This window comes from Athene cunicularia (assembly GCF_003259725.1).
Source record: "Athene cunicularia isolate RWA chromosome 2 unlocalized genomic scaffold, athCun1 chr2_part2, whole genome shotgun sequence".
Classification (NCBI taxonomy): domain Eukaryota; kingdom Metazoa; phylum Chordata; class Aves; order Strigiformes; family Strigidae; genus Athene; species Athene cunicularia.
In genome coordinates, this window is record NW_020799096.1 from 7,646,910 (window position 1) to 7,657,340 (window position 10,431).

Consider the following 10,431-nt stretch of genomic DNA (forward strand, 5'->3'; position numbering starts at 1 on the left):
GAAAAGGGTAAGATGCTTAGGGTGTAGGTATGTTACAGTGGTGGTTCTCCTGGCTCTCTAGTGCTCTTCTGGCATCTCTTGCCTGCACAAGCCACCCAGAATCCTTGTAACTCCCTGTAAAAGGCTCAGCATTTCCTTTGCCCTGATCACAGTTTCTGTAGTGCAAGGACAACATGCAGCCTCACCAAAGCAGGAGAGAGGAAAGGAGGGAGGTGGGCAGGGGGAAATCAATTAAAAAATGGTTCCCTAACAAAGACAGAAAATTCAAAACATAATGATTGCCTTTGCCCACCCTAGTTCAGTAGCAAATTTTGTCACTTGGATTTTACTTCTTTTGTCATTGCCTTTTGCCTTCATTGGTTTTCCCTGATGCCCCATAAATCTTTAAACCCTGAAGCTAAAAGAGGCTGCATTGTGCACCAGCTTGAATATTGATTTTGCTAGAGAGTATAAAATCTAGAGAGATAATAAGGAAATCCATCTAAGGTACCCTGCCAAGGGCTCCCATTAGTTGCTTTACCAGGCATCAATTCAATAAACCCTCGAGAGCAGCACATGAATAAACATCAGAGCCTCTCTGGCATGTTAATGCATCAGCTGCCTAATTGTCAATGCTGGATGGAATTTGTAGAAGCAGCTCAGCTCCTATTGAAACCAAGTCTTAAATTCCCCTTAATTTCAGTGCCTGCATTTCAACCTTGCAATTCTAATATCAAAAAGGTGTGTTACTCAGTAGCATTTTATCCATTCTTCCTATAACGTCAACAGAGCTGAGCCCAGCTGAAGGTTTGGCAGCAAGCTGCTGAACACTGAGCCCAGCATGGGTACATTACATTTCATTCATTAGAGACATATAAGCTTTGCTGCGTGTGGGATTTGTGTAAACACTTGCACAGATTCCTTATCTGCAGAAGCTTGCTCCTAGCAAGTTGTTAAGCTCATTAATAGGGCAGAAGGAAGATTGTGCTTCTATAATTTCCAGTTCAATTATTATAGAGTGCGCAACATCCTAATTCTACTGCAGTCCGAGGCAAAACTCCCACTGGTTTAATGGGGCCAAGATGGCACAAAGTTAATTTCCCAACACAACATAAAAACTGGAAACTCTCCCAGAAGAGTGACTTCAATGGAGTCTGGACCTCAGGAGATGAAACTCTCCTCTGTCTCAGAAAGGCAGATTTTGTACCTTACCAGAAAGACGTTTCTAATGAGGCAGCCATTAGAATGAGGAGCGTTGCCATGACACACAGAAAATGTGCTTGATTCATCAGCTAATGCAGTAGAGTTTCTGTTGTGCACATAGAGTTTTGACATCACCGGAACGAACTGGGCAACTTTTCTTCTCCTGAGGGTAATCACGCACATACTCAGTTTCAGCACTACTATTGCGGTCCACAAAGCATTGGGGAAATGTCTTTTCTGAAGTAATATTATAGGGAAAAGAAGCCATTTAGGTTATGTAAAGAGAGAACAATGCCAGGGTAACGTCATAGAGAGGAACGTTTGTGAAGCTGCTATGCAGTGGTCAGTATCTATTTCAGTCACATTAATAAAGACTGCTTCAATTTGTGTCCAACTATCAAGTGCCTCTTTGCCTTTCGTTCAATTAAATACCCATTCTTTGGTAGGTTTCCTCCTTATCAGTGATGAAACATCAGAATAATAATTGCTAGTATCAGGAAATTTTGCAGAGGCAGATGAGAGCTGCCTCTCTTTTTTCATGGTCCATTGAGACCACAGAGGTTTTATTTTTGTTCCCCAGGGCAAGGAAATTATTAACATAAAACATGACAAAAGGTGGACAGATCTTCTGAAAACAAGTTGAACTGAACGCTCTTTTCATTACGTAAACTCATCCAAAGGTACGACACACGTTTAAACCAAACACCACGAGTTTCCAGCCGCAAGCAAAACTCCATGAGGATCTCATGGAAGACTAATAGTGGGGTGCCCACTTTCTACAGCCACTGTCATGAATACTCCTATATGTGCAGAAGGAGGACCAAACAGAGACCTTGTGAAAGCGGCAGTATGGATCCCTGCTGAAGGTGCTCTGGCGATAGTAGATCCAGCCTTCCGCTTAAACCTCTGGATGCGCTTACAACCCAAAATAAAAGCTGCAAATACATACCTGTAAAGCCAGGAGAGATGACGAGACCTTCCTCTCCTCCCTGCTCCTTCTGCTGCCCCTCCACATCACCATCCTCAGGAACAGTGTTTTTCTGGCTTCACTGTTAGAGCAGCAGGGAGAGGAGATGATGGCAGTAGGAAGAAGCAGGGAGGGAAGGGCAGGCGTAGTCCAGTCTGAGTTCCAATTAATTTCTAATTATTTATGTCAAGTGGAACAGCTCCATCCATCCAGACAGCTCACATCCATCCAGAGCCTGTGACATACCACACTCCTGCCCATAAAATCTACCCAGACTTGCTTCATTATTAGCTGGAGATGGTGTGCATGGGATGGAGATTGAACCTGTTTCACTCATCTTTCCCGAGGCCCCCAGGGAAAAAAAAAAAAAAAAAAAAAAAAAAAAAAAAATTTTTAAAAAATTCTTGGGTTTAGTGATCTACCACAGACCTCAGGGCCAGGCTTTGTGAACGCAAATGCTAAGCAAGCAGGCAGGGCTGGACACCTGTTTCTGAGCAGCAGGACCCGTTCCCCCTCCTCAGACAGCACAAGCATCGCTCCACTGGGTACAGGGAAACCCCTTCCTTAATCAGCACAGGGAGACCTGAGAAATCATCACCATGAGGCACGTCGTCTGCTGTGGATCCTCTGTGCCTTCAGCGTTAGCCTGTTGTGGGCCGGCACTCCGGTAGCTGCTAGGAGCTTCGTACGTAGCTGTGCACAGGATTGCACAAACCAGGCTGGGAAGTAGCTTCTTGCTCTGATTTAGCTGTGTTGACTTCTGCTAGCAGTAGTAGAAAAAGCCATTAAACTGATTTTAGTTGCAAAAGCCAAGAGCCTTTCTACTCACTAAGAAGGTCAATGCTAACAGGGAATCTCTAAGAGCAGAAATTAATACTGAGGCCTGTGGAGAATTTTGCAAATCCATTTCTCTCCTAAGTCTTTTTTTATTCATATACACACAAAATTTACAGTAGTCTCGCATGGCAATTCAGCACTGGAAAGATACTAGCCCTCCCTTATTTTATATAAAAGGACTTAATTTTAGCCAGAAGGAGAATGGTGGATTATTTTTGATAATTAGTTCTGAAAATGATTCACTTTAGACAAGTCACTCTCCCTTTTGGGAATCAGTGGTGTGAAAGTGGTACTACATCATGCTTCTTGGGCCTCTACGGGATTCGGAAGGGCCCAGATAAGAAAATTCATCTGACTGCATCCTTGTCATGGCCAGCTTGGTTATAGGCACCTCTTATTTATACCTCAGCAAGGTATATAAATAACAATACAATGATTGAAAACATCAGGGCTTCTTCCATCTCATAAAATTGGGAAGAGGGAATAGTTTTGTGTAGTTATTGATTTCCAGCTGCTTAATTAATGTTTACAATATCTCTCCTTGAAAATAGCCATGTTTGTTTTCATTCCCTACTTGCTTGTTTAATTTAATTTAATCAATTGTTACACACCTGTTTCCACTTACTTAAAACAAGCATTTATCTGCAGCATAACAAATATGAAGCAACATTAAAAGTAATTAATCTTTATCCTTTAAATGTTTCTCTTCGAGTAGCATAATTAAGAACCTAAGCTATAAAAATAATCAGATATCAAGTTTGTAACTTAAAACACCAATAGACATATAACCTTCTTTTGAACAGTACAAGCAGATTTGAACATGGATGCGCAGAAAGGAGGAGTAAGAAGACTCCCAGAATATTTCATAGGAGACTGCAAAAAACCCTTTTATTTTGCTGAAAGGTGATACTCTATTATGAATGCTGAGAAGAGACAGCTTCAGAGGACAGCAAGGAGGTATTTCTTAAGCTGTACCAAAGAGGGATGGATAGGTTCTTCTTTGGCTTTACCATGGACTTTATGCCCAAGCACATATAATACTGTATGCCACTTACTTTCCTAATAAGATAGAGTGACACATCCATCTAAGTTCCTAGATGTCCTGCTTAGAGGGAAAATCTTGAACGAGGTTCAAAACCATCAGGCAATTAAAAAACCCCCACACAAACCACCCCCCTCCCCCCATTTAATGGTTTCTGAGCTGTTACTGGTTGCCAAGAATGCCGTCCAGAAGTCAGGCAGAGCCAAGGTGCTGGCCCCAGCCACTATCTGCCTTCTGCTGCCCTGGGCTGTAGCACGGCTCTCCCACAACCCCCCCAGAGGGGATGGCAGGTTCATCCCAGGGCATCTTTCAAAACCAGCTTATAGACCCTCCTTTCCCCTCTGGAAACAGAACTGCTAACTAACATTAAGAAGCAACATTAGCCAAAGTTTCACATACGTTGCTGTTAGCTAATAAACTAAATCAGCAGCATGGGATTAATGCCTGAGAAGCCCTGGATTTTCACAGCCTCCGAGTCTCTCCAGCTGTCTTTCTGAGACTTTTGGGGTTCCTACCTGTCTTCCTCTGAGACCTTTATCCTCTTCCCTTGTATGATCTAAAGAGAGCGAGTAATTAATTTATTCCTCCAAAGGACTTCAATGACTGTGACACCAACTTCACACAGTTCATATGAGTACCCTGCTGGATCATCACTTCCCCCTGTGGACCCAGAGAACAAAAGGATAAAGTCTTAAAGACCCCAAATTAAGGTGAGGATTTAAAACAAACAAAAAAATCTATTTTTCTTCCAAATTTGCTTTCCTTCTTTCTTTCTTTCAATGTCTGGAAATCCCTAGCGAGTCTGACATAAGTCCCTAACTCATCTGGTTTCTGCAGAACAGAGCATTGCCAGATGACGGCTCACGCTTCAGTGACGATGTGCTGTCATCTATCGGTGCTAACTATGGATCAGTGTCTGTCTCTACAGCCTTTTTAATAGGTACTTTATTATTTTGACACATTTCCTTCCCTCTTGTTAATCTAGGGATTAGCAGTGACATGTCTAAATTCATGCTTAACTGTGTTAACATTATCCCTCTTGTATTGAATTTGCTGCAATCTCACAGTGCTAGCTGCCTAGCAGAAGACCAACACATCCTCTTGCTTAAATATTCCCACCGAGACTCTTTGATGTTGTCTTTGTGGACTGTAAAGCTTTACCTGACAGGTTGGCTACAAAAGAGAGCACAAAAAAAGACTGAGAGGATACGATATTAAAAAAGCAGTGGAGCTCCCATAGCAGAAGTAAAAAATAAAAGAGCAAAGAAAGAGTAAAATTATAAACTAAGGGGAAAACATTTAAAAGAAAAATATCTGCACAGTCATACAGCACATGGAGAAAATCATTTATCCACCTGCCAGTCCTAGCCAGGATCTGCAAACTCATTCTGACCGGATGCTGATGTCTGTCCCTGGCTTTTCTTCACCATGGTTAGGTACCCACTGTCCAGAAGATGCATTAGGTAGGCAAGTAGTGTCTGAGACCTTCCCTGCCTTCCTTGTGGATTCCCAGGAAAGACAGATATCCTTTCCCAGTAGTTGTTCTGGCACATAAGCACAGGGATGCAGGCTTCCTGGTTTTCCCGTTTACAGCCACCTCTACTTCTGACTCTGTATTCCTCTTTCTGCTTTTCTCCTCAGTCCTCTTTCTCACTGGGCTTCTCTCTTCCTCCTGTCTTCATTCTAGTCCCAAATCTTTTGTCAACCCTATGTATTCTCCTTCCATGTGTTTATTTTTTGACTTTGACAAGGAGAAGAGATTGTACATTTTCCATAACACTTCCAGTGATGATTGATAGAGGAATATTTATAATTGAGTGAAGCCTTGGATTTGGCAAGAATTGAACTTTAAGAAAAGACTCAGAAGAAAGAAAAGCACTTGAGGCAGCACATTTGTTTGTGGGCTATGATGATCTGCTCAAAATTTGTAAGGAGTCTTGGCTCTCTTCTAGCGTATTTCTGATAGAAGAGGACAACAGCTTCAGACTCAACTCTTTCCAGTGATGTTGGAGAATGGCAGCAGAAATGAGTAGCTATAATAAAGCTGACTAAATTGGACCAGAGGATAAAATCCCCTGGAATTTCTAACAACTTCAAAAATAAATGTACAAAGTTGAAAATCTGGAAAACTTTTGTTGTCATGCAACTATATTTGAGTGGAAAACATCAAGGGGATGGAGGAACTGTCTGGAGAGAAAAGACTAAAGGGCTGGGACTCCTTGCTTTGGAGATGCTAGGCTCCTCAGAGTTGTAGAATCAGGAAAGTGGTGGAGAGAATAAACGCAGACTGCTTTTGCACCAAATCCTGCAGTTCTAGAGCTAGAGGCCGTTCATCAAAAGTAGGAGATGGGTTTAAAACTGATAAAACAAGAGTTCACATAGCAAGTAGCAAATTTCTGGACTTTGTTTCTATAGGAAATAGTGGAGCACGTGGTGGGAGGGTACTAAAAGGATTAGACATGTTAATGGAGAAGGTGGCAGGCTAGTGCCTCTGAGTGGCATGTTGGATTAGATGTTCTCAGGAGGTCCTTCTCAACCTGTCTTCCTGTGATTCTGTAACATTAGCAGATGCTAATGGAGACAGGCAGGAACATACACTAATGTCCCTTATCCAACTGTTGTGGCTGCTGGGGACATATGAGGAGAGCAGCCCACCAAAAAAAAGTTGCCAGGCTCTCCCTGACAAACATTTCCTAGTTTCTCTGTCAAAGATACAGTCTTTTGCAGGTGGCTGGCCCTGTAGCCCACTGCTTATGTTCTTAACCACTGGCTACTACACTGAGGACTAGATAGCCTTAATCTGACCATGGTCCTTAACCCCTTTGCTTCTGGGCTAAGTCAGTTTACCTATTTCATTGAGGGAACCCTATGTATTGGACTAGAACATTAGGGCTACCTTTAAACAGGTAAATCTACACATAGTTAAATTTATGCTTCATCCCTCCTTTGTCTAGTTTCAGGTATCTCACTTTTATTTTACCAGCTTAACTATTGTTCTTTCTCCTTTTCTATCTAGGCCTGCCTGTTGTTTTCAGATTCCCCTGTCCCATCCACAGCTACATTTCCCCTGTGCTACTCACAAGCCCCTTCCCTGGGTGGTAGTCAGCCCAGCTGCTATGTGCTTTGGCAGCAATTGCTTCCCAGTGCCTGTCTCTGAGGATGGGCTTGCTAGGCAACAGCTGGATACAGCCTGATGATGCCACAAGGCTATTGCATCAGCTCCCAGAATGAGATTTCTTTGGCACCAGATGCTACAAATTTCCCCAAACACGTCTCTCTGGCTCCCCATCACTCTCGGCCACATACACACACTCCCACTCCTCTGTGGGTTAGGAAACCCAAGCCTGAGAAAAGTGCCTCTCGCGTTTGCCTGGCCTGGTTTGGGATGACTCAGGTGCCCTTGCTTCCACTTCTCTATTTGTTAAATGGGACAAGGGTGCAAGGAGCACAGGCTGTCTGGATTCCAATGTGTTCTGCTCTGATTAGAGCAACCCTAGATCTGGAACAGCTCTCCTGATGTAACAAGAGGAACATTTTCTTATTATTGCTATTCCTTGTAGATCAATAATTAAGGGCAGTGGAGTCCTTATGCAGGACATTACAGAAATGTCACTGATACAGTAGACCCTAGTCTTCAAGTAATTAGGTTTGGTGATGTGGGGTTTTTTTTTCTCCTCTCTAAGTGAGTATAACTATTTCTTACTCTCCATAATTTCTCTGTCAGTAGCTCAGAAAAACCTCTGGGAAGTCCAGGCAACCTTTAAAAATCTAATTTACCAGCAAGATAAAACTTAACTACAGACTTTTCTCCCCCTACACACACTTTGTTTCACAGTAGGCCTACAATAGCTTGACTCGAGTTGACTGTTGGAAAGGAAGCTCTACTTGTGAAAGATGCACCTTACAGACTGGAAGCTGACCTAGTGCAATTTTCCAAAAATTTCTACAGTGAAATTAAAATGGCATAGAGTATGGGAATATTAAGGTGAGTACCGGCTTTCTTCACCACCCAGAAACTTCATCCTGCTCCTTTCTGGGACACCTGGCAGTTTGTAACCCTTGGCAGACACTTGCTTTACCTAAAGTCCCTCTAATAAATACTTACTGCAGCCATTCCTGAAGGCAGCTGGCTAAGCAGAGAGCATAGAAGAGCAGAATTTTTTTACCTGTCTGTGTATTTGCAGAAGCCTTTTGAAGGTGATAAGGCCAGTGACATGCAAGGGATACATGTGCCAACATCTTCAGGTGAGAAGGCCCCAAGGGAGCCCTCACACTCACTTGGGTTAAGAGATGGGGGGGAAAAAAAAACCCACAACCTCTTAGGTCCTGACTTCTGCTCTCTCCTGCTTCTTGCCTCCTCACTACTTCTGTTACTATCATTAATTATAAGCTCTAAGGTCTTAACAGGTTTTTGTATTTTAATAGAGGGGGGGGGTGGAAATCAGGAAGAGGCTGCCTGTGTTCTGTATTATTTGTCATGGTAATAAATGTTTCCCATATTAAGGTTGAATAGCCTCAATGGGACACACCTGTGTCCCTCATACTAGCTGTGCTCTGTGCTAATTGAGTGAGTGATGTGCCCATTGAAAGACAATGGAAGAGAATGAAATGAAGATGGATGAATTCAAATGCACCTCTCCAGTGAGACGAGAACACTGTGGTTTCAAATTGTTTTAATTCCTGGAAGTTTCAGGTGTTCTGATTCTGAATTTTCCCATTTGATAGCAAAATTGCTTTTTTGTTCATGCTTCAGCCTCTCTTACCCATATCCATTTCTACAGGGAAGATCATAACCTTGTTTCTGGAGCAGAGGGAGTTAAAACAGTCAACAGTCTTATAAAGTGACACTGCAGCTGTTTCTTAAGCAGCAATGGATCTTAATGAAAGGCTGCTCATAAAATTATTATTGCAGCAGCAAGTAGATGTCCCAACTGATATTAGGCCCCTATTGTGCCAGGCACCGTATGAACACATTAGGAGAGAATAACTTCTCTGCGAGGAATTTAAAACCTCATTAGATAAGACAGAAAGAAGCTGTGCCAGGAATAAGGGTCCCCATGGGGTAAAGGAAAAGGCCCTGGTCACAGGGAAAACACATGCTAGACCCTGGAATAAGACGCTGGGTTCTTGTCACCCAGGCTCCCAGGTAGCCCTAGAGAAGAAAGTTGTTCATATCTGGCAGGTTTATTCTTATTGCTTGAGGCCAAGATTTGAGACTTTTTTTTTTTTTTTTTTTTTTTTTTCCCAAATACAAATTCCGGTCCTGCACAGGGAAAGCCCTGGGCCTGACCTGGGGCACTTTATCACCCTGCACTGGGGTGCAATGGGGAGGCAGCGTGCCCAGACAGTGAAGAGCTGGGCTGTGCACCCAGCAGGTCAGCACCACGTTTAAAGCAGCCATGCCCACGTTATTTGGCACACACCCTCACCCGAGCCCTGCCTTCTTCTAAGCCAATGTCAAATCTTCTTTGGACTTGAAGTTGGAAGGGGCTGAACTCCCAAGATAGTACTTTTCTTGGAGTCTGTTGGCAGCATTGACAATTAGGCAGCTGATGCATTAACATGCCAGAGAGGCTCTGATGTTTATTCATGTGCTGCTCTCGAGGGTTTATTGAATTGATGCCTGGTAAAGCAACTAATGGGAGCCCTTGGCAGGGTACCTTAGATGGATTTCCTTATTATCTCTCTAGATTTTATACTCTCTAGCAAAATCAATATTCAAGCTGGTGCACAATGCAGCCTCTTTTAGCTTCAGGGTTTAAAGATTTATGGGGCATCAGGGAAAACCAATGAAGGCAAAAGGCAATGACAAAAGAAGTAAAATCCAAGTGACAAAATTTGCTACTGAACTAGGGTGGGCAAAGGCAATCATTATGTTTTGAATTTTCTGTCTTTGTTAGGGAACCATTTTTTAATTGATTTCCCCCTGCCCACCTCCCTCCTTTCCTCTCTCCTGCTTTGGTGAGGCTGCATGTTGTCCTTGCACTACAGAAACTGTGATCAGGGCAAAGGAAATGCTGAGCCTTTTACAGGGAGTTACAAGGATTCTGGGTGGCTTGTGCAGGCAAGAGATGCCAGAAGAGCACTAGAGAGCCAGGAGAACCACCACTGTAACATACCTACACCCTAAGCATCTTACCCTTTTCCGTAGCAGATCTGACCTATCTTGCATGGACCTCTGTGAGCCTCAACAGTCCTGTGAAACAGATCCAACGGTTCTACCTATTTCAGTTTTGGAGAGGTGGCATAGGGAGGAAAACAGTCTTTTGCTCAAATACTTTTTTTTTTTTTTTTTTGGTTAGAAGTCCTGCAGTGTCACAGGGCCATTTTTTTCATATTTCAAACTTGCAAACTGCCTAGTGCTAATACCTTTCACAAGTAATGTAGACCCCCCCACCCCAAA